The sequence below is a fragment of the Pristiophorus japonicus genome, chromosome 23 (genome assembly GCF_044704955.1).
Source record: "Pristiophorus japonicus isolate sPriJap1 chromosome 23, sPriJap1.hap1, whole genome shotgun sequence".
NCBI lineage: Eukaryota > Metazoa > Chordata > Chondrichthyes > Pristiophoridae > Pristiophorus > Pristiophorus japonicus.
In genome coordinates, this window is record NC_091999.1 from 3187841 (window position 1) to 3213395 (window position 25555).

General features: G+C 48.0%; 1 long non-coding RNA gene across 1 annotated transcript in view; it reads right to left on the reverse strand.

Annotated features, from left to right (window-relative positions):
• Positions 1-12870: 12870 nt before the first annotated feature.
• The window catches only part of LOC139235600 (uncharacterized), a 33640-nt gene continuing 20955 nt past the window's right edge, over positions 12871-25555 (reverse strand). The window contains exons 2-3 of the long non-coding RNA XR_011588480.1: positions 13396-13558; positions 12871-13136 (exon numbers count right to left, since the gene is read on the reverse strand). This is a non-coding gene — a long non-coding RNA (uncharacterized lncRNA). The remainder of the gene's footprint in view (positions 13137-13395; positions 13559-25555) is intronic.

A 25555-nucleotide genomic window follows, 5' to 3' on the forward strand; every position in this document is an offset into this window, starting at 1 on the left:
TATTTTGTGGCAAACGACCTGGTAGAGGAGACGGACACATTGGCGGAGAAGCACAAGGCTGTACTGCTGACCAGTTGTGGGCCCGAGGTCTACCACCTCGTCAGGGACTTGCTGGCACCCACAAAGGCCAAGGATAAGACATACGATGAGCTAACTGAATTAATTCGTGACCAACTAAAACCAAAACAGAGCATCCTCACGGCCAGGCACAGATTCTACACTCACCGCAGACCTGAGGGCCAGGAGATTGCAAAATATGCTGCCGACCTCAGAAGATTTGCGGCACCGTGTGATTTCGGCACGCACCTCAACGAAGCATTGTGAGACATCTTTGTTATACCGAATTGGCCATGAGGGCCTCCTTCACAAGCTATTATCTGCCGACACCACAGTCAACCTGTAGAAGGCCATCAGCATCAGTCAGGCATTCATGAACTCGAGCTGCAGCACCAAGCAAATCATTTATCCTGTGGACTCAAACCCGGTAAGTACTGTACACAGAATGGTGCCTTTCACAGGCAAGACTGTAGAACGTGGCTCTGCCCAGGGCAGAGAGCACAGACCTCAGGGTTCCAGAACTCAGAGTCTGCCGGGGGTGCTAATCGAGTAGCACCATGCTGGATTTGCAGATGAAACCACAGGGCTCACCAGTGTCGGTTTGCTGAGTACGTATGCAAAGCCTGTAACACGAAGGGCTACCTCCAGCGTATGTATAAAAGAAATACCATCGAGCAGAGGAGTCAGTAGATGACTTTGAATCCAGCGGGGAGTATGATGATTTGGCCAAGCAGCTCAGCCCCAAGAAGAAGTGTATGGAGTGTATACCTGCACCACCGATTGTCCTCCAGTGAAGATGGAAGTCGAGATAAACAGCGTTCCAGTCTTCATAGAAGTAGACAGAGGAGTGAGCCAGTCAGTGATGAGCCAGGATGCCTTTGAGAAGCTATGGAACGAAAAACGACCCGAGCTGGTTCCAGTCCAGGAAAAGTTGCGCACCTACACCAAGGAGCTGATCCCAGTCCTTGGTAGTGCGGATGTAAGTGTAATCCATAATGGCGTGGTGTACGAGTTACCTCTGTGGATTGTTGCAGGCGATGCTCCAACACTACTCGGAAGAAGGTGGATGGGGAAGATCCAGTGGAAATGGGAAGACCTCTTCACTCCAGCAATCGATGTCCCCCTGTGCTCAGAGGCAGAGCAAAACCTCACCTTCGCTTGGGCCAGGCACCAGAGAACAGACCAGCGCAGCACCTGAGGCACAGACCATCTACCACGACTGCGTGGCAATGATCCGACCGGAATCACCTAAAAGTACCTTCCCGGCCCCAGTGGCAGGACTCCTGGGGAGGAAGATCGAACTCACAGGCACTCTTCCAGCTTTTGTGGCAGAATCCACGGGAGAGAAGGATCAAGGCAGTCGACCTCGAGGACAGAGGCAAGATGGCGTCCCTGCTGCAGCGAGGGGCAGCGTGGCTGAAATAAAAGATGGCCGTGGCCATATCACGAGGTGCAACGCTGAGGGACCAACACGTGGTGTCTAACAAAGGATCTGATTGGGGTAAAGCCAGCAGGGTTCTCTTAAAGGAGACCTGCAACCAACTGAACTTAAAGAGACATTGTATGCATGGCAATCAATGTAACGAAGCGATTAAGATTGTGAAATAAAATGTTGTTGCGAGATGTCGGTACCAGTCCTAATGTAAAGAACAATGTTGTTGTGAGATGTCGGGAATAGAGTGTCCCCAAAAGAAGCAAGCGAGCGAATTCGGGAGGGTAAAGGCCCAGGTGTCCCCCCAAGTTATAGGCCAGCGACTTCAGGAGGGTGAAGGCACTGGTCCTGATACCCTGCCCCAGGTCTATCCCACAAGTTATAGGCCAGCGACCTCAGGGGGGTGAAGGCACTGATCCTGATACCCTGCCCCAGGTCTATCCCACGCTGCAGGCACCCGATGGCACTATTCGCCACGGACCCGGAAACAAAAACGGCGCCAATACGCGCAGTCGGCCGCCGTTGCCCACCACCTGGGTGGAGACGGCGCAGCCCCCAGACCCAGTCGCTACCTCGGCCATGTCCGGGAGCGAAAGGTCAGAACCAACGAGTTCCCCAAACAGGACCTGGAACAGCCAGGTTCCCAACACCGTTAGAGAGAGCAAGCAGAAGACTCTGCAGCCCTCAAAGGAGGACAGGGAGGCCACACACATCTGTGGCTCTGCCCACCACTAGGCAACAGCAAAGGCCCTGAGTCCTGGCTAGATGAGCGAACCAAGCCCACCCCGCTAGCAGGAGGCGCAGCGCTGTTATCAGACGACTAGGACCCCATCCGGTTGCTCTGGAACCTGTGTCCTCGCATACCTGTACTGCTACTTCAGTACTGACCATGACTGAACCATGAATGCAATCTACCCAACCCTGGCGCACGACCACAAAACGTAACGAATGTGAGTCACGGAACCAAGGTGTCACGATACAAAATGTAACTTCCTTTCTTTGTAATTGCACTGTGTCTGATCCTGTACGTTAATGTAACGGGCTTGCTGCATGACCTCACTGTGGGAGGGGGCGAAATGGATGTGTGTAGCCATGGACACACTCTTGGATCACACCCAGAACCAACTGGAACTTACACTGCATCATCGAACCATCCAAACTGGTAATCACGCCCCAACGTTGTGGCAAAAGGACTTGGGGGTTAACAGGGAGAGAGCCAAGCCAAAGCACAGCCAAGGTGCAAGGGCTATTGGCACTTAAGTCTGGGGAGAGCTAAGCCAGAGCACATAGTGCAAAGGTAATCAGCACAAAGGACTTGGGGGAGAGTGATGTTATATATCCAGACTATAGATATACTCTCCGTGTAATCACTGTATAGTTGCATAAGATGGAGACTTGTTACCTGTTGTACTATCAATAAGGTTTACACTGTGTATATACTATGCTGGCACCACTAGAGGGTGCAACTGGTGGAGACCAAGGTCTCCTGCCCCTGTGGCAGAGGCTGTCCACCAGAGGGCACTGTGGTGGGAGACCTGAGGGTCACCTGCATAGATGTGCAGGGCCCAGTATAAAAGGCAGCTCACCATGCTTGTGCCTCACTCTGGAGTTACGAATAAAGGACCAAGGTCACTACAGTTTGAGTACAACACATTGCCTTGTGGAGTCATTCATAAGTGCATTACAGACATAACATGCAGGGAGAAGAGATCTTACCTCTACGTGTCCGAGAACACCTGCCTTCGGAGACTGCGCTTCCACAAGGTGGTGATCACTGAAATATGCAAGCTCATCAGGGCAGAAATGCAGCCTACCATCAGGACATCACTGTCCGTCGAGGTCAAGGTCACCGCGGCACTGTTGTTCTACGCATCCGGTTCCTTTCGGGCCTCCGCGGTCGACATTTCCCCTCTGTCTCACCATGCCACACATCGCTGCATTAGATATGTCACGGAGGCCCTGTATGCATGTAGGATGGACTTTACCAGCTTCCCTATGACCACGGAGGCTCAGACTGACAGGGCTGGAGCATTGTACCGCATTGCTAAGTTCCCCAAGGTGCAGGGAGCAATACAGTGTACTCACATTGTCATGCGGGCACCTTCTCAGGACCAAGAGGTGGAGTGGTGTTGCTGGTTAAAGATGAAATCAATGCAATTGTAAGGAAAGACATTAGCTTGGATGATGTGGAATCAGTATGGATGGAGCTGCGGAACGCCAAAGGGCAGAAAACGCTAGTGGGTGTTGTGTATAGACCACCAAATAGTAATAGTGAGGTTGGGGACAGCATCAAACAAGAAATAAGGGATGTGTGCAATAAAGGGATGTAGGCCGTTTAGGACTGAGATGAGGAGAAACTTCTTCACTCAGAGAGTGGTTAACCTGTGGAATTCCCTGCCGCAGAGAGTTGTTGATGCCAGTTCATTGGATATATTCAAGAGGGAGTTAGATATGGCTCTTACGGCTAAAGGGATCAAGGGGTATGGAGAGAAAGCAGGAAAGGGGTACTGAGGGAATGATCAGCCATGATCTTATTGAATGGCGGTGCAGGCTCGAAGGGCCGAATGGCCTACTCCTGCACCTACCTTTCTATGTTTCTAAGAGCTTTTTCGTAACAGAAAAGGATTTCACTCCCTGAAGGTCCAACTCGTTGTCGACCACAACCAGATCATAATGGCAGTGAATGCCAAATGTCCGGGCACCTTCGATGAGGCTCACATCCTGCGTGAGAGCGCTGTCTCTGACATCTTTAAGAGTCAGCCACAAGGACAATGCTGGATGTTTGGTGACAACCGATATGGCCTCGCCACCTGGCTGATGACCCCCCCTGCGTGACACCCACACCGAGGCCAAGAAGCGATACAACGAGAGCCACAGAGACACACGCAATGTGGTCCAGAAAACAATTACTGTGCTTAAGCGGCTCTTTAGATGCCTGGAGCACTCAAGAGGGGAGCTATAATACAACCCGGAGCAAGTAGCTAAATTTGTGGTCGTGTGCTCCATGCAGCACAACCTGGCCGTCAGGAGGGGGCGAGAATTGCCAGAAGGGACTGATGGTCCACTTCAGGAGAGAGAGGAAGAGGATGACAAGGGGCTGGACCCTGACCGAGGACCAGACAATCAGGCTGGCTATGCAACCATGCCCACGACCCCCTCCAGGCTGCAGGAAAGGGCCGGTGGTGGCTACATAGCTGCAAGACTCTTACGTCAGGAGCTCATGTGCCTGAAAGAACGTTGCTGTGCAGCTCAGACATCAATGGTGCCCATCACCTTGGTTCCAGTTAAAGTTTAAGTTGATTCAAGTTAAGTTTTATTTAACCCTTTCATGTTAAGGAATCACCAGTGTACAATGGTCCAGCTATCTGAGACAATGCGCAACAAGGTTATGTTGAATAAAAAACATTTTATACGACCCTTGGTCTGAAATCATAAATATCACGGGCAAAAACACCCCACCCCCACCCCACTTTTTCGACCATTGACATCAATCAAATGGTCAACATGTCCAGCAACACAGAATACAAAGGCAAAGCAGGAGGGTGGCTCCCTCCCTCCATACATTGCAACAAATTGCATACACCCAGATGGAGATATAACACAGCCATCACCTGCGGACATGCACCTCACTTTCCTTTCCCCTTCTCCCCACCTCTACCCTTTGCCCTCCTCGCTCCACGCCGCCTGGCCAAAGAGCTCCTCAGGCGGTGCCTCATTGGGGAGTGGGGGGGGGGGCGGGGGGCGGATGAAGGCAGAGGCGGTGGTTACACAGGTACGGGAGCGGGGTGCTGAGGTGGGAACCTTCTCGGATCCAGAAAAAGGATCTTGGTCCTACCTCTCATGCGTCGTTGGCACTGGTGGTGCGGAACCTAGGGGTGGAGTGCCGCGCTCTGGGACCACTGGGAGGCCTGTGCCAGCAGTGTTCCTGTATATCGCCTCCAGGGCCTCCGCCATCCGCAGAGCGTACGCCAGAGATGGTGGCCAGCTGTCGGGGTATGGCCCCCAATGCATTGAGGATCTGGTCACCTATGTCTACAGGCCTCCTGGGCAACTTAACCATCTCTCCGCTCTCATCTGGCGCCCGTGGGCCAGACCTGCCACGTCCACGAAACCTCCGCGGGGTCGGCGCCGTCCTGGGGACAAATGGGGTGCCCTGTGGCGAGGTGCTTGGGCCCGGTATCTCCAGAGTGGAGGCGGGAATGGTCGGAGGAGCACTAGATGGCCTTGGGGTGGAATGCCTTCTGGAGCCTGGCAATGCAGGTTCCTCACAATCGTAGAGAACAGACGCAATGGATTGCCGGGCGAGAATCGGAGCTCCTCAGCAGCAGATGTAGGGTGGTTGTGGAAGAAAGAATCTATGAACACCTGGCTTAATTTAGAGGGAAGGGTTAAATTCTGTTTTTTGCTATGCTTAAAGAAATAATAAGACTAGAAAAATAGCCACGCTTTTTAGCCTTGAAACTTAGAGATGCAATTAGGTGACCATCTGGTATTAAAAGGGAGTCTCCTTTTGACTTTGCTTATCAGACTGTGAACAGAGAGGAACTATGCAAGGACAGATAGAGTGTGTACCTCCCGAGACGACCTTTGTGCTCGCGGGACTAATGAATAAGATTCTTTTTCTATTTCTGTATTCAATTTCTGTATAAAGATAAGTGCAATTTGCTTGTACGACAGAGTTTTGCCTTGGTACGGTCCAAGCAGGCTCTCCGAGATATATCTTGCTTTTTAAGATAAATTCTCTCGAAGTGCAGTTCTGAAAGTCTCCGCCTGAGTTAATTTAAGCTAAATATTTCCTCGACAGATTCTGGCGTAGTCCGGCAGGATCTCTAAAAAAAAACGAGATCCAAAAGAACTAAATTTAACTTTTAAAGAGAAAAGAGGAATTTTAAGGACCTTCCTAGCTGAAAGGAGGAAGGTGCCTAGGCCGTCCTAGCTGAAAGGGGGACGGGCCGCCGAGATCCGCTAGAGGGTGAGGCATCAGGTAGCTACCGCGAAGAAGCTAAAATAACAAAAAGGCAAAAGGAGACCCCGAGCTGAGCAGAAAAGAGAACACCGGTGAGCGCTTTGTAAATTATTGTATATCTTGTAGGATTGTCCTAACTCTCATTTCAGAAAAGATCGCGAGTCGTTGCACCCGGAAGAATGGGAAACGGCTCTAGTTGAGCAGGGCACTCGCGCCCAGCTCCTAGAAAAGGAAAGAAGGACGACCTCTCAACTGAAAGAATGAAAGTACATCCAAAGACTGAGAAGAGAATCCGTAAGGTAGCAAAGCAACGAGAGAAGGTCGGAGATCCCATTGTGCCGCCCGGCTCGCCGGCGGACACTGTAATTAAAGAAACAGGAGACGACAGATACGCGGTAACGTTTAGTAGCGATTTGTACGGTTGGTCTGATGGGGATTGGCCATATGGAGGAAGTTTTAAATTGTCCTTAATTGAGGAATGGAGACAGACCACCAAAAATGGGACAGGGGACCCCAGTTGGGATAAAGATTATATGGAGAATTGTTTTAAAAAATGGACAGAGGTGGCAAAGAGGCACCAGCCCCTAAAAATAAAAAGAGGAGGAGGGTAAGGAGAAGCCCCCTCCCTCTTACAGCCCCCCGAGTGGCCCGGTTTTGACCCCTTCCCTGTCGGCTTATACCCCCGTCTTCCAACCACCAAGCCGGATGATTGGCAGGAGATTATAGAAATAGTGGCCGCTCAGCTGGATAAGACAGGCCGATTCCTCCACTATCCCCACGACACAAGCCCCCGTGTAATGAATCGGAACAACTGCTGTCCTAAAGCCCTGGACACCGGGAGAAGCTCGGGATATGATATCAGCTGCCCCTAATCCTGTTAAGAAGCCAGTAGCCTTTCACAACTGGCTTGAGCAAACCTGTACCATTTATTAAAGGGAGCTAAAAAGCATGGAGATCTAGGGGAAGTCACCCGCTGCTTGCAGAAAGCAGAAGAATAGATTTTGCAGGCAGATGGAAAAATAGTTGGGACGAGCATGCAGGAATACCAATGGATCAAAATGAACCTTTGGCAGTGCAAACCTTGTTAAATTGTATGTTGCCACAACAAGCAAGAACATACAAAATAAGGGTTTTGGACTGGCAAGGAAAAAGTTGGAAAGAGACAGTTACAGTACTGGCTAACATGGATAGAGAGGGACTATTTACCTTTAAGGAAAATATGGCTAAAACAGCAGGTCAGTAAATCAGCAAAAGGGACGAGGACAGGCACAGAATAATCAGCATAGGGATGCCCCGGAGGCTTAGTGGTACAGGCGACAGCCCTCCTCTTATCGGCAGACATAGAAGAAAACCCTCTGGCAGTAGTAAAAGTAGGAGACACTTATGTGAAGTTCCTGGTGGATACCGGTGCTACTATGTCTTCTGTACCATCCTCTGTGGGATTATCTGTAAGCAACACCACCGTCTTAAGTGTGGGTGTGGCCGGTATCCCCATGAAAGAATTTTTATCTGAACCTACCAAATTGATAATTGAAGGACAATCAGTTAATAATGAGACTTTGATAATCTCTAAAACAACACCGCTCCCTTTATTGGGAAGACAGACTTTGTGCAAACTAGGAGCCACAATTTATTGCACAAAGGAAGGAATGTACATGGAGCTCCCTCCAAATAATATTCATCAGTTCTTTAATGGGATTAAAAAAGAGAAAAGGGAGGATAACAAAGAAAAGGCTGCCCTCTATTGTTGGCAATTGATTGGCAACTTCTATTCCCCCTTGATACATGAAGTTATACAAAACTTAAAAGCTAAATTTGACTCTAATACTGAAGAATTGATGTATATAATTTTGACAAGCTTTGAGGCAGTTCAGCTTCACTGTACAGCCTGGTACACTCGTCAAAAAGCTGAAACTTACCAGTGTTTGGTACAATCCTTTTTAAATAGAGAAGAAACAGTAGAAGCTACGCTCCGCATTTATTTTGGACCAGAAGGATTGGGGGTAGCCATCGATTTGACACCCTTACAGCAACAGCGGTTTAGAGAAGCGAACTCGACACCTCATCTGACATTGGCTGTAAAACCGCCAGCGAAATCTAAAGATATGAGTCCGATGATTGTAGGAATAGAAAGAGAAAAACAGCAACAAGGCTATCAACCTTGGGCAGTAATAAAATTGCAAAATGTTCAGATAGACTTTATCACCCGCACCAGGGGGATTCTCCAGTGGAGAGGTAAAAATCATGCCTCCACTTTTGAAAAACAGCAACCCCCGGAACAACCAAGCCCTAAGCTGCCAATGGCATCAAGTATCTTCTGAACTTTGGGCAAAGCATAAGAATCATGTTGGGCAAGTACATTCTGCAGTAACCCATCGGGTACAATTGATAAAGAACGCCGTGTTACCAAACATTAGGCAGTACAGACTGCCTCCAGAGGCAGAAAATGGGATAGAGCCAGTTATTTCTGCATTGTTGGAACAAGGAGTTTTAGAAAAGACACAGAGCCCGTGTAACACTCCGATACTGCCCATACCAAAGGTTAATAGGCCGAATGAATGGAGATTTGTGCAAGATCTGAGAGCTATTAATAAGATAGTAGTCCTATCACCCCTGTGGTACCGGACACCAACATTATACTATCTGCTATACTACCAACAGCAACTGTCTTTACTGTAATAGACCTGTGTTCAGCTTTTTACTCTATCCCGTTAAATCAAGAAAGTCAGTATCTGTTTGCTTTCACCCACGAGAAGCAGCAGTACACATGGACCAGGTTGCCCCAAGGATACACCGAAAGCCCCGCAGTATTTGCAACAGCAGTACTAACCCAAGAACATGGTGGGGGAAATAGACCAGTTGCTTATTATTCGGTTTTGCTGCCTCCAGTAGTAAGGGGAATGCCAGCATGTCTACGTGCTGTAGCTGTTACTGCGGTCATGGTGGAGAAGTCGGTACCTATTGTTTTAGACTATCCATGTACTGTCATTACAGCCCATGCTGTGTTATTACTTTTGAATTCAGCTGCCACACAACACTTTACAGCGTCTCGAAGAACAGGTTATGAAGTATTACTGCTGTCACACCCTAACTATACCTTTCGACGTGCACCGGTAGTGAACCCAGCCACCTTTCTTCCTACTAAAGAAGTAGAGGATCCAGACCAGCATGATTGTCTGTTAACGGTGGAAATAGCCACCTTACCAAGACCAGATTTGCTCACAGAACCCATGGACAATCCTGATCTTATTCTCTATACGGATGGATCATCACATAGGCCGTCGGATGATTTGTTTTTGGCAGGCTATGCTATTGTAAATCCCTACAAAACTGTTGAAGCATTCGCCCTGCCTCCCGGAACCTCGGCTCAGGCTGCTGAATTGTTTGCCCTCACTAGAGCTTGTATAATAGCTAAAGATCATACTGCTAATATCTATACTGATTCTAGATATGCATTCGGTGTGGTCCATGATTTTGGACAGCTGTGGAAAAACAGAGGCTTTATCACCTCTGGTGGAAAGCATATTAAGCACTCTCAACTGGTGCTTAATCTATTAGACGCCATTCAGTTGCCAAGTAAGGTAGCCTTTATCAAATGTGCAGCTCACACAACCGGTGAGGATGAGGTATCAGTAGGAAATAGGAGGGCTGATGAAGCAGCCAAACAGGCCGCTTCGGCACAGGCAGACTGCCTTCAAGCAGTTTCAGTCTCCCCTCCACAGATACTAGACATCCAACAACTTAAAACAGCCCAACAACAAGTTACCATGCAGGAAGGAAGAACTTGGGAAAACCAGGGTTGTTTTTTAAAAAACGACATTTGGTATCACCCTGATGGGCGAACTGTTTGCCCTAGATCTCTATTTTTGCCCCTGTCACGCCTAGCACACGGTCAGGCTCACATGGGCAAAGGAGGGATGATACATGCTATTAATGCACAGTGGTATGCACCAGGAATAACAGTAGTAATTGAGAAAGTTGCTAGAACATGCCAAATTTGTCAACAAAATAACAGAGGTAAAACACCTGCTGGATATGATCATCTACCCCAACCAAGTATGCCCTTTGAAAATGCCCGAACAGTAGTAAAAATTCTATTTAAAGAAATAGTACCAAGATATGGGATACCTATGGGAATCAACAGTGACAGGGGAACCCACTTCACCGGAAAAATAGTGCAAAACCTTGCAGAAGCGTTAGGGTTCCAGTGGAAGTTACATATACCATATCAGCCACAGTCCTCGGGAATGGTAGAAAGAGTAAATGGGATAATAAAATCTACCCTTACCAAGGTATGTCAGGAGACTGGACTGAAGTGGCCAGAAGCCTTACCATTAGTATTGTATACAATGAGAAACCAGAAAAACCGAAACACTGATTTGACACCACATGAAGCCTTATTGGGAAGACCAATGCCTACTGGCGTAAAACCACCACTGTCAGATGAAAAAATAGCATTAATTTGGAATGATGAAAAATCACTAAAGTATGCTCAGGCCATGTGTGAAATAGCAAGAAGTCTGCATGAACAAATAAAGCAGACACAGGTGCCCCCGTCGGAAGGAAATATGCACCTTTCAGACCTGGAGATCAAGTGTTAGTAAAAACATTAAATAAAGAATCCTTTTCTCCTAGGTGGAAAGGACCGTATCAGATAATTCTCACAACACGAACCGCTTTGAAGTTGGAAAAGCACCCGAACTGGGTGCATGCAACCCGCTGTAAATATTATTTCCCCGACGAATTACAGCCGAAGGAAAAGGCATTGAACCAGGACGTACTACGGTCGCCCGACTAAGAAAACAGCCATCTTCTCGCTGAAGAACTGTATCTGCTCTTGTATTAAATATTTGGACTTGAAAATATTGCCCAAAATTCACGGACGGATGTCAGAGCTCATTTGTGTGCCAGTTTGGGCCTTTATTATTTGGGTCACTGTTACTATCGTGTGGACGTGTTGTTATTGTAACAACTTATTTCAAGAGTGGTATAGAAACAAACAAGAAAGGGAAGATGGAAAAGGACTCTTGGAAAAATTATAAATGGACGTTAGGTATACTGATCATTTTAGCGACAGGGAACTCCCGGCAGGAGGAAGAAGTCCTAAAAGAAAGAAAAATATGGTATGGGAAAGAAGTAATAGTAAAAGGCAGCAAGGCAATTTTATATGCCCAGTAGGCCAAAGTTGTAAAGTAGGGAATTTTACGGCACGATGTGAGGCATGTGGAATGAAGGAAGAAAGAGGGGAATTCCAGTTTATATTGGGGAAAGGGTATCGGTTGTTCATAGAATACCAGGCCGATGTGTGGATGAAGTGTACCCTGAGCACAGGGAAAAACAAGAGATGGGGGTACATAGGAAGGCCGGACAGGAGAAAAGGTAGTTATTCTTTTACAAGTATGGTAGAAGGGCAGCGGATGTTGTGCATGAATAACACCCCGGTGAATGGAGGAGACCCATTTGTGGTAAAATGGTCAGTAAAAGAATCCGACCACCCAGAAGACCAGGACCTGGGACATCTAAAAAGGATACTGACCACTTGCATCCCAGTGGTAAGATCCCCAGGTGTATTAAATCTAACAATACGAATTAAATATCCCCCAAAGAAAGAAGATGGTTGCCACACAACCAGTGTTAAGGTATCTTTTGAAAAAGAAAGACCCCAAAGAAAGAAACGGGATGTATTAGAGACTGTGTTAGGTGGAGTGGGAGCAGGAATAGGAGCATTGAACTCCATGGATATCGAGACCCTACAAAATAAAATCCAGGCCGTCGGGGGACTGGTAGGGAAGATATAAAGATCAGAAATGCCTGGGATGAAGGATTACAGCAGTACTGAAGCTTGCTATACACCCCATAGTAATCGTAGGTGTGGTTATGCTTGTATTATTAATAATCCTTTGCGGAATGTGGATAAAATTTAAAAAATGTAATTAGTCAAGTAATAGGCCTGCTCTCCGAAATAGAAAGAAAAGGTATATACATGAAAGGAAGGTTAAGTCGCTTAGAGGAAAAGGTTGATGAAGACGACTATCTCCAAATGCGACCCTATCCTGAAGGGTATACACCCCCTTTTGCTCAAGAAGAGAATACAGGAAATTGTGTTGATCTAAAAAATAAAAAGATCAACAAGGAGGGAATTGTGGAAGAAAGAATCTATGAACACCTGGCTTAATTTAGAGGGAAGGGTTAAATTCTGTTTTTTGCTATGCTTAAAGAAATAATAAGACTAGAAAAATAGACACGCTTTTTAGCCTTGAAACTTAGAGATGCAATTAGGTGACCATCTGGTATTAAAAGGGAGTCTCCTTTTGACTTTGCTTATCAGACTGTGAACAGAGAGAAACTATGCAAGGACAGATAGAGTGTGTACCTCCCGAGACGACCTTTGTACTCGCGGGACTAATGAATAAGATTCTTTTTCTATTTCTGTATTCAATTTCTGTATAAAGATAAGTGCAATTTGCTTGTACGACAGAGTTTTGCCTTGTTTCGGTCCAAGCAGGCTCTCCGAGATATATCTTGCTTTTTAAGATAAATTCTCTCGAAGTGCAGTTCTGAAAGTCTCCGCCTGAGTTAATTTAAGCTAAATATTTCCTCGACAGTGGTCCACCAAGTCCGGCCCCGCGCCCCCACCTTCGGGCCTCTGTGGTCTTGCCTGGGGCCGTGCTGCTGGCTGAGCTGCAAAACACAAATGAGGCTATTAGAGGAAAAGGGGGTGCTAGGGTGACAAGGTGAGTCCAGCGCTACACACAGCATATGCATGACAAAAGCACCACCTCTATCAAAATCATCACGGACATCACATTTCATGACCATCAACACATTCTGCATTGCAATGATTTTCATTAGGCCATCATTATTTATAGGACCATTGTAGAACCCATCTATCATATATTATTGTTCGGATATGAGTGGGTGTGGCGTCTATTGACCTTACATCACGCAATGGTGTATTCTCACGTGGCATCACTTCAGGGTCCGCAGCCGCTTGCGTGGCTGCCCGGGGGTGCTTCCCCACGAGTGCGAGCACCCGCTCCTCCATGTCAGTGATGTCCCCCACCCGTTCGCCTCTGCATGGACCTCATTGTCGATAGCTTCTTCTGTAAAAGGTAATAGGACGACATGGCATGAGATCATTGCATAATATCATTGCTAGGTACTGTCACAGAGACTGATACAACACATAACCGACAGATGTAATCATGATTATTATGATGATTATCACTCTTTACCAAAAGACGTACAGCATGAACACAGGCTTTGAGTACAACATTTCCGGTAAAAGTGAAAGACCTCACATCTGATTATATTCACTCATGACTCTTACAAATCAAATTATATAAATATATAAGTACATGTAAATAAATGTAATACTTACTCTTGCGGATCCAACAAGGTCATTCCATTGCTTACGGCATTGGTTACGTAGAAACATAGAAAATAGGTGCAGGAGTAGGCTATTCGGCCCTTCGAGCCTGCACCACCATTCAATAAGATCATGGCTGATCATTCACCTCAGTACCCCTTTCCCGCTTTCTCTCCATACCCCTTGATCCCTTTAGCCGTAAGGGCCATATCTAACTCCCTCTTGAATATATCCAATGAACTGGCATCAACAACTCTCTGTGGCAGGGAATTCCACACGTTAACAACTCTCTGAGTGAAGAAGTTTCTCCTCATCTCAGTCCTAAATGGCCTACCCCTTATCCTAAGACTATGTACGCTGGTTCTGGACTTCCCCAACATCGGGAACATTCTTCCCGCATCTAACCTGTCCCGTCCCGTCAGAATCTTATACGTTTCTATGAGATCCCCTCTCATCCTTCTAAACTATAGTGTATAAAGACCCAGTTGATCCAGTCTCTCCTCATCTGTCAGTCCAGCCATCCCGGGAATCAGTCTGGTGAACCTTCGCTGCACTCCCTCAAAAGCAAGAACGTCCTTCCTCAGATTAGGAGACCAAAACTGTACACAATATTCCAGGTGTGGCCTCACCAAAGCCCTGTACAACTGCAGTAAGACCTCCCTGCTCCTATACTCAAATCCCCTAGCTATGAAGGCCAACATGCCATTTGCCTTCTTCACCGCCTGCTGTATCTGCATGCCAACTTTCAATGACTGATGAACCATGACATCCAGGTCTCGTTGCACCTCCCCTTTTCCTAATCTGCCACCATTCAGGTAATAATCTGCCTTCATGTTTTTGCCACCAAAGTGGATAACCTCACATTTATCCACATTATACTGCATCTGCCATGCATTTGCCCACTAACCTAACCTGTCCAAGTCACCCTGCAGCCTCTTAGCATCCTCCTCACAGCTCACACCGCCACCCAGCTTAGTGTCATCTGCAAACTTGGAGATATTACACTCAATTCCTTCATCCAAATCATTAATGTAAATTGTAAATAGCTGCGGTTCCAGCACTGAGCCCTGCGGCACTCCACTAGTCACTGCCTCCCATTCCGAAAAGGACCCGTTTATCCCGACTCTCTGCTTGCTGTCTGCCAGCCAATTCTCTATCCACGCCAGTACATTACCCCCAGTACCATGTGCTTTGATTTTGCACACCAATCTCTTGTGTGAGACCTTGTCAAAAGCCTTTTGAAAGTCCAAATACACCACATCCACTGGTTCTCCCTTGTCCACTCTACTAGTTACATCCTCAAAAAATTCCAGAAGATTTGTCAAGCATGATTTCCCTTTCACAAATCCATGCTGACTTGGACCGATCCTGTCACTGCTTTCCAAATGCGCTGCTATTTCATCCTTAATAATTGATTCCAACATTTTCCCCACTACTGATGTCAGACTAACCGGTCTATAATTATCTGTTTTCTCTCTCCCTCCTTTTTTAAAAAGTGGTGTTACATTTGTTACCCTCCAGTCCATAGGAACTGTTCCAGAGTCGATAGACTGTTGGAAAATGATCACCAATGCATCCACTATTTCTAGGGCCACCTCCTTAAGTATTCTGGGATGCAGACAATCAGGCCCCGGGGATTTATCGGCCTTCAATCCCATCAATTTCCCCAACACAATTTCCCGCCTAATAAGGATATCCTATAGTTCCTCCTTCTCACTAGACCGTCGGTCCCCTAGTACATCCGGAAGGTCATTTGTGTCTTCCTTCGTGAAGACAGAACCAAAGTATTTGTTCAATTGGTCTGCCATTTCTTTGTTCCCCATTATTAATTCACCTGAGTCCGACTGCAAGGGACCTACGTTTGTCTTCACTAATCTCTTTCTCTTCACATATCTATAGAAGCTTTTGCAGTCAGTTTTTATGTTCCCAGCAAGCTTCCTCTTGTACTCTATTTTCCCCCTCCTAATTAAACCCTTTGTCCTCCTTTGCTGAATTATAAATTTCTCCCAGTTCTCAGGTTTGCTGCTTTTTCTGGCCAATTTATATGCCTCTTCCTTGGATCTAACACTATCCTTAATTTCCCTTGTTAGCCATGGTTGAGCCATCTTCACTGTTTTATTTTTACTCCAGACAGGGATGTACAACTGTTGAAGTTCATCCATGTGATCTATAAATGTTTGCCATTGCCTATCCACCGTCAACTCTTTAAGTATCATTTGCCAGTCTATTCTAGCCAATTCGTGCCTCATGCCGTCGAAGTTAGCTTTCCTTAAGTTCAGGACCCTAGTTTCTGAATTAACTGTGTCACGCTCCATCTTAATAAAGAATTCTACCATATTATGGTCACTCATCCCTAAGGGACCTCGCACAACAAGATTGCTAATTGGTCCCTTCTCAAAACACATCACCCAGTCTAGGATGGCCTGCTCTCTAGTTGGTTCCTCGACATATTGGTCAAGAAAACCATCCCTAATACACTCCAGGAAATCCTCCTCCAACGCATTGCTACCAGTTTGGTTAGCCCAATCTATATGTAAATTAAAGTTGCCCATGATAACTGCTGTACCTTTATTGCACACATCCCTTATTTCTTGTTTGATGCTGTCCCCAACCTCACTACTACTGTTTGGTGGTCTGTACACAACTCCCACCATCATTTTCTGCCCTTTGGTATTCCGCAGCTCCATCCATACCGATTCCACATCATCCAAGCCAATGTCTTTCCTTACTATTGCCCTCACGTACCTCGTTGGTCACTGACGAGACCACCTCTGCTATCTCGGCCCATATCTTCTGATAAGCCTGTGGGGTGGGCTTCCCACGACCCCCCTGTATCAAATCACCCCAGCGTAACTCGACCTCCTGCAGGAGGGAGAAATTTGCCTCGTCCGAGAAACTCCTCGCTCTTTTGTGCCCTCCAATGTGCTTCTCTCCCAGCTCACTTCTTGCCAGCATCAGCCTCCACAGCCTCCTCCTCTCCCTCCATTATAGGCACCAAATTCAGGCAAATATCTGGCTGGTAACAGCTAATCTTTTTTCCTAATTTGCTATAAAGCTCAAAACTCTCCCTCCTTCCTCTCAAAGCAGCCACACCACACCCACACACGCCTTAACTCCCTTTCAGCTCCCTCTCTGTCTCCTCTCATGTGCATATCATGATGACCCTTGACCTCCTACATTGCGGGAATCGAGCATCGCCATACCATTGCTAAGGATGATGACACTTTACGGCATAAGGTCAAAACTGTCACAGGACAGAGAGTGGAAAGCACCAGCTCCAACTGTGATAGGAGAGAGAGTGGAGAGCACCAGTTCAAAGTGTCACAGGAGCATCCAGTCGTGCCCTGGTAACTGCCCCCAAAGGAAGTGGAGTATGGGAAATTGCACTCCGCTTCCATTGAGGAGTGATAAGCCAATTCTGCGGCGGGAGCAGGACTTCCACGCTGGGGGCTAAAATTCCCGGCCCCAGAAGGTTACCGCCCCCAAGATGGGAGCCTGTGCGGGGAGGCAGAGGGAAGTTGAGGGGAGACGGGGGGCGGGGGATGGAGGGGAGAGTGGTGGAGGTGGGGGGGCGGAGAAACCCAGGGCAGGGGACAGGAGGGGCCACATTGCAGCGGAGGTCTGGGAGGGGGCGAAGTGTGTTGGAGGGGCGGGCCTGGGGGCTCTGTGCCTCGGTGCGGGGAGTGTTCGGAGTGGGGTGGACGGGTTGACTGCGCAGACGGCGGTTGGTGGATGTGGTGTGGTTGGCGTCGCGGGGGCGTGGCTCCGGGTGGCCGGGGCTGGGGGGGGGGCTCGACATCCGGGGGTGTTCGGCATTTGGGAAGGTTTCTGACGGGACGGGGCGGGTTAGGTGCGGGGGGAGTGTTCCCGGTGTTGGGTGGGTCCGGAGCTGGGGGGGAAGGGGGGGGGTCGGGGGGCACGCTCTTGGGATGGGAAGTGGGCTGTTTGGGAGCTGGGATTGGGAGAGACCTCTTCACTCGGGGAGTTGTTGGCCTGTGGGGTTCCCTGCCGCGGAGAGTTGTTGATGCCGGTTCATTGGATGTGTTCGGGAGGGAGTTGGATGTGGTCCTTGCGGCTGGGGGGGTCGGGGGGCGTGGGAGGAGGGGGGGATGCTGGGGTGGGTGATCAGCCATGATCTTGTTGAATGGCGGTGCAGGCTCGAAGGGCAGAATGGCCTACTCCTGCATCTATTTTCTATGTTTCTATGTCAGAGAGATTTATTGCTAACGCCCATTTCATATCGTTCACGGCAACGGCCAATTTCAAAAATGGAGATTAGGGGCTTTGAGAATGGGCGACAAGCCGGTGATCTGAAAACCCATTTTTACCGTCCACGCCGGAAAAATAACACCCATTTTTGGGCGATCTGCACAAAAGTGTAAAATCTAGCCCTTGGTGAGGCCTCACCTGGAATACTGCGTACAGTTTTGTTTTCCATATTTACGAAAGGATATACTTTCTTTGGAGGCTGTTCAGAGAAGGTTCACTCGGTTGATTCCGGGGATGAGGGGGTTGACTTATGAGGATAGGCTGAAATAGGTTGCGCCTCTACTCATTGGAGTTCAGAAGAATGAGAGGTAATGTTATCCAAACGTATCAGATTATGAGGGGGCTTGACAAGGTGGTTGCAGAGAGGATGTTTCCACTGATGAGGGAGATTAGAACTAGGGGGCATAATCTTAGAATAAGGGGCCGCCCATTTAAACCTTAGATGAGGAGGAATTTCTTCTCTTAGAGGGTTGTAAGTCTGTGGAATTCGCTGCCTCAGAGAGCTGTGGAGGCTGGGTCATTGAATAAATTTAAGACAGAGATCGACAGTTTCTTAACCGATAAGGGGATAAGCGGGTAGGCAGGGAAGTGGACCTGAGTCCATGATCAGATCAGCCATGATCGTATTAAATGGCGGAGCAGGCTCGAGGGGCCGTATGGCCTACTCCTGCTCCTATTTCTTATGTTCGTTGTGTAAAAATGTTTTTCCTCATGTCATCCCTGGTTCTTATGCCAATCACCTTCCATCAGTGTCCTCTGGTTATCGACCCTTCAGCCACTGGAAACTCTATCTAAATTCTCCATGGTTTTAAACACCTCAATCAAATCCCCTGCTTTACGGAGAACAAGTCCGGCTTCTCCAGTCTATCCACGTAACTGAAGACCCTCATCCCTGGAAACATTCTAGTCAATCTCTTCAGGGCCTTCTGTTTTGTCCTTATTTAAAATAATACTGGAAGTCTATTGTTAAATAGCAAAACTTGCATCAATTTGGTGGAAGGATATGTTGATAGGGAGAAATGAACGTAGGCTGTGGAGCATAAGTAGCCTGTTTCTCTGCTGTACACGCGATTAGAGAAAGGCACATGGAAGATTACAGTATCCAGTTCACAAGGCGATGGATTTCATTGTTATTGCCCCATCAGGTCACACTATGGCACGACCAGATAACATAAGGAATTCCCTCGAAGGAGTGGGTACTCCCGATCGGCCGTCGTAACTTTACGCGCCTATCCCGATCCTCCTACCGAAGTTGCGGCGGCCAAACGGGAGAATCCCCGAGGGAATTCGCGATGTGGGTTGTAAGGGTAAGCTTCTGATCATAGGGATGACGCGGGGTCCGCTTATGGGAGAGACCGGTGACACTGAATTCCAGAGGATACTGCTGGCTCTCTCAACCATCCCATCTCCAAGGTGCTTTTGAAACTAACCCAGTGTCCTGGCCATAACCAGCAGATAAGCACATAAGAAATAGGAGCTGGAGTCGGCCATTCGGCCCCTCGAGCCTGCTCCGCCATTCAATAAGATGGTGGCTGATCTTCGACCTCAACTCCACTTTCCTGCACTGTCCCCATATCCCTTTATTCCCTTAATATCCAAAAATCTATCGGTCTCTGTCTTGAATATACTCAAAGACTGAGCCTCCACAGCCCTCTGGGGCAGAGAATTCCAAAGATTCACCACCCTCTGAGTGAAGAAGTTTCTCCTCATCTCAGCCCTAAATGGCCAACCACTTATTCTGAGACTGTGTGACCCCCTGGTTCTAGACTCCCCAGCCCGGGGGGGAAACACCCTCCCTGCATCTACCCTGTCAAGCCCTGTAAGAATGTTGAATGTTTCAATGAGATCACCTCTCATTCTTCTAAACTCCAGCGAATATAGACCTATAGGAGCTGGATTTTTGGCTTTTTGCGATTTCGCCCATTTCCGGGTTAGCATTAACGCCACAGCTCGCAACTTTCGCCGAATGAAAGTTCACGAGCAGTGTTAACGCTAACTCTGGCATTGCACCGCCAACTTTGTGTGCCAGAGCCGAAAGTTTCGGTGCTAAAAAAACAAAATCGGCCGTTCTGCGCATGCGCAAAAAAAAATTTTTATTCCTCCCGCGCTTCTGGTGTGCTGTCTGATATCAAACGCTAATGCAGGGTGCAGCCTCGCGCATGCGCAGAGCACCCGGGGCTGAATCAGCCATTTTACTTTGGGATTTTCATGATGGGAGGACGAGGAGGCAAGACAGCTCGTGATTCAGCCAGGAGGCTAACGAAGTTCTAGTGGGAACTGTAGAGGGAAGATGGCCGGAGGTGCATGATAGGGGTGGGTCCAGATCACTGCCATCCATATTTAAGAGGATCTGGAGGCAAATTGCTGAGGAGGTCTCTGCCTCAGATACTGTGGTCAGGAGTGGAACACAGTGCAGAAAAAAATGTGATGATCTGACAAGGGTGGTCAGAGTGAGTACAATTTTAATTCATGCACTCCTTCAGTACTTGAATTATAAATTTGACACACTATTTGTTCTCATGGTGTTCGTGCCTCTCAGCACTCTGTGGGTTGCCTCCTAAAATGCATGACACATAGGTCGGCTTAGGTCGGCACCCTATTTGCCATTGATGATCTTTACACATTATTAAGATTGCTTTCTGAGATCTCATAAGATGTCTCCGCACTTTGATATCCTCCTGATGAACCACATGCAACTTCCAAGGCCATTAAACAGGACTGTATTACATTCACACAGTATGGTGTATCATCATCATCATCATAGGCAGTCCCTCGGAATCGAGGAAGACTTGCTTCCACTCTTAAAATGAGTCCTTAGGTGGCTGAACAGTCCAATACAAGAGCCACAGTCTCTGTCACAGGTGGGACAGATAGTCATTGAGGGAAAGGGTGGGAGGGACTGGTTTGCCGCACGCTCCTTCCACTGCCTGCGCTTGATTTCTGCATGCTCTCGGCGACAAGACTCGAGGTGCTCAGCGCCCTCCCGGATGCACTTCCTCCACTTAGGGCGGACTGGTCTTTGGCCAGGATCTTGTCGGTGGGGATGCTGCACTTTATCAGGGAGGCTTTGAGGGTGTCCTTGTAACATTTCCTCTGCCCACCTTTGGCTCGCTTGCCGTGAAGCAGTTCCGAGTAGAGCGCTTGCTTTGGGAGTCTCGTGTCTGGCATGCGAACAATGTAGCCTGCCCAGCGGAGCTGACCAAGTGTAGTCAGTGCTTCAATGCTGGGGATGTTGGCCTGGTCGAGGACACTAATGTTGGTGCATCTGTCCTCCCAGGGGATTTATGGGATATTGCGGAGACATCGTTGGTGGTATTTCTCCAGCGACTTGAGGTGTCTATTGTACATGGTCCATGTCTCTGAGCCATACAGGAGGGTGGGTATTACTACAGCCCTGTAGACCATGAGCTTGTTGGCAGATTTGAGGACCTGGTCTTCAAACACTCTTTTCCTCAGGCGGCCGAAGTCTGCACTGGCGCACTGGAAGCGGTGTTGATTCTCGTTGTCAATGTCTGCTCTTGTTGATAAGAGGCTCCCGAGGTATGGGAAATGGTCCACGTTGTCCAGGGCCATGCCGTAGATCTTGATGACTGGGGGTCAGTGCTGTGCGGTGAGGACAGGCTAGTGGAGGACCTTTGTCTTACGGATGTTTAGCATAAGGCCCGTGCTTTCGTACGCCTCAGTAAATACGTTGACTATTGTCCTGGACAGACGCATGTGTTGTCTGCGTACTGTAGCTCGACGACAGAGGTTGGTGTCATGTATGTATGCTTGGGGTTACTAGCCACCAGGTAGTGCCACTGCCGGATGTCATTGGGCTGTACGCACATGTGTGCAGCCCAAGTATAAAAGGCAAGCCATCATGTAATGTAATCACTTTGGGCCCTAATAAAGTAGAGCGAGGTTTGTTCCTGTGTGAGTTTACAGTATTCACTCTATCGCGTTATTACATACATAACATTTGGTGACGAGGTAACTTAAGAACCGTTGCATACAGAAATGAGCACAATTGGAATTCTGGAGAGATTCGTGGAGGGAGAGGACTGGCCAGATTTTATAGCTCGCCTGGACCAGTACTTCGTGGCCAACAAAATGGAGGAACCCACTGACGCAGTTAGGCGCAGGGCGGTCGTCCTCATGGTTTGCGGTCCGAAAATCTATGGACTCATAAAGAATCTTCTCTCGCCTGCAAGTCCAATGGACAAGGACTATGAGGAATTGTGTGCTCTGGTACGTGACCATCTCAAACCAGTAGAAGGTTCTCACGATATCGATCTACAAGCACGTTCGTTCTGAGGGTCAGGATGTGTCGGAATTCATTGCCGACCTAGGATGTCTAGCTGGACCATGTAAGTTCGAAAAAGCGTTGGGAGACACCTTGCGGGACTTCTTTGTAATCGGCATCAACCATGAGGTGATCCTGCCTAAGCTACTGGTGGCGGAGATGCTGGATTTGAGCAAGGCCATCACGATTGCCTGACGACGGACAAAAACTTAAAAGCAGATATCATCGAAAAATCGCAACTCGGCAAGTACTGTAAACAAGATTGTATCGTCATTTGGCAGAGCTGCATATGGCAGGGCCTACCCGACTGTGTACGCAAAACCTGTGGCTGCTCAAAATCCGCCAACGGGAATGAATACAATTTCACCGTGTTGGTGTTGTGGGGGCAATCATCGGCCTCGTCAGTGTTGGTTTAAACAGTACATTTGTTGTCATGTATGCACTTTTGGGATCACTAGCCACTAGATGGCATCACTGTTGAAGGCCAGCCATTTTATAAATTAGTCACTTTGGGCTTTAATAAAGCAGAGCCAAGGTCATACCTCTTGGAGTTAAACAGTACTCAGTCTATTGCGTACACAACATTTGGTGACGATTCAACAAGAACCTTTGCATGCAAAAATGAGCACAATTGGATTGTTGGAGCGATTTGTGGAAGGAGAAGATTGGGCAGACTTTGTGAGCCGTTTGAGCCAGCTCCTCGTGGCCAACAAAATGGAGGAGGTTGGCGACGCAGATCCTCACGGTTTCTCACGGTTTGTGGTCCAAAAATTGATGGTCTGATAAAGAATCTACTCCTGCCTGTGAGTCCAATAGAGAAGACGTATGAAGAATTGTGTACACTGGTACAGGACCATTTTAAGCCAGACGAAGGCATCATCATCTCAAGATACAGACTTTATACGCACGTTCGCTCAGAGGGCCAGAATGCGGCAGAATTCGTTGCCGACCTGAGACGTCTAGCGGGACCGTGTAAGTTCGGGGCTGTGTTGGCAGACATGTTGCGGGACTTCTTTGTAATCGGCATCAACCACGAGGTGATCCTGCGTAAACTACTGGCGGTGGAGATGTTGGACTTGAACAGGGCTATCACAATCGCTTAGTCATGCATGACGACAGATAGAAGTCTAAAGCAGATATCAGTGAAAAGTTGAAACTCGGCAAGTACTGTAAATATGATTGATTCGATGTTCGGCAGAGCGGCATATGGCAGGGCCTACCCGACTGCGTACGCGAAACCTGTGGCTGCCCAAAGTTCACCAACGGGAATGCATATGATTTCTCCGTGCTGATGTTGTGGGGAAAATCACCGGCACCAGCAGTGCCGATTTAAGCAATATAGTTGCAAAGGCTGTCTGAGGGTGGGGCATCTCCTGCGCAAGTGTCCGCAGATGAGCAAGCGTGCTGCGACACGCCACGTGGAGGATGAGAGTCAGACTAGCGTGGATCCGGATAGGCAATCCGAGATACCAGAGGAGGAAGTGTATGGACTGTACTCGTTCCTAAATAAGAGCAAACCGATAATGACAACATGAAATTTAATGGGGTGCCGGTATCGATGGAACTGGACATGGGGGCGAGTCAATCGATAATGATCCAGAGGGCATTCAACAAGCTGTGGGATACTAAGGCTGTGAGGCCCAGGCTGAGTCCAGTCAATGCCAAGTTGCGCACGTACACCAAAGATCTCATAATGGTGATTGGCAGTGCCACAATTAAAGTGTCATATGATGGTGTGGTTCATGAGTTACCGCTATGTATTGTCCCAGGCAATGGCCCAACGCTGTTCGGCAGGAACTGGCTTGAAAAAAATCAGATGCGATTGGAATGACATCAAGGCATTGTCGTCGGAGAAAGATACATGTGCCCAAGTACTGAGCAAGTTCCCCTTGCTGTTCGAACCAGACATCGGTAACTTCACGGGAGTCAAGGTGCAGATCTACGTGGACTCAGATGCAAGACCCGTCCATCACAAAGCTCGGGCAGTTCCGTATATGATGAGGGAGAAGGTCGAAATCGAACTGGACAGACTCCAGCGTGAAGGGATCATATCACCGGTTGAATTTAATGAAAGGGCCAGCCCCATTGTTCCTGTGCTGAAAAGTGATGGCACAGTCAGAATCTGTGGAGACTACAAGGCTACGATCAACAGGGTTTCGAAACAGGATCAGTACCCGTTACCGAAGACTGATGACTTGTTTGCAACACTAGCTGTGGAGGGAGAAGTCGTTCACCAAACTGGACCTGACGTTGGCCTACATGGCACGGGAGCAGGTCGCGACATCGAAGAGACTTACGTGCATTAACACGCATAAAGGACTGTTTATTTATCACAGGTGCCCTTTTGGAATTCACTCGGCTGCAGCAATATTTCAGAGGAACATGGAGAGTCTACTGAAGCCCGTCCCCAGAACCGTCGTGCTCCAAGATGGCATCCTGGTCACAGGTCGTGCCTCCGAGGAACATCTGAACAACCTGGAAGAGGTTCTACATCGTCTGAACAAAGTGGGACTCAGACTGAAATGCTTGAAGTGCGTCTTCATGGCATCAGAGGTCGAATTCCTGGGAGGAAAATTGCTGCTGATGGCATCAGGCCCACGAACGTGAAAACCAAGGCTATCAAGAATGCACCCAAGCTGCAGAATGTGACGGAGCTGCATTCGTTCCTGGGTCTACTCAACTACTTCGGTAAGTTCCTACCTAAATTGAGCACCTTATTAGAACCACTGCACATGCTGCTAAGAAAAGGCGACAACTGGGTGTGGGGTGCGTCTCAAGACAGAGCTTTTGAGAAAGCCATTAATCTGCTTTGCTCAAATAAGCTGCTGGTACATTATGACCCATGTAAATGTTTAGTATTGGCCTGTGATGCTTCGTCATATGGAGTTGGTTCGGTGTTCCAACAAGCTAATGAGTCGGGTAAACTACAACCTGTTGCGTATGCTTCTAAAAGTTTGTCTAAGGCAGAAAGAGCCTACAGCATGGTAGAAAAAGAAGCATTAGCCTGTGTGTATGGGGTTAAAAAGATGCATCAGTACCTATTTGGTCTTCGGTTTGAACTGGAAACAGATCACAAGCCACTCATTTCATTGTTTTCGGAAAACAAAGGTATCAATACCAATGCATCGTCCCGCATCCAGAGATGGGCGCTGACATTATCTGCTTATGATTATGTCA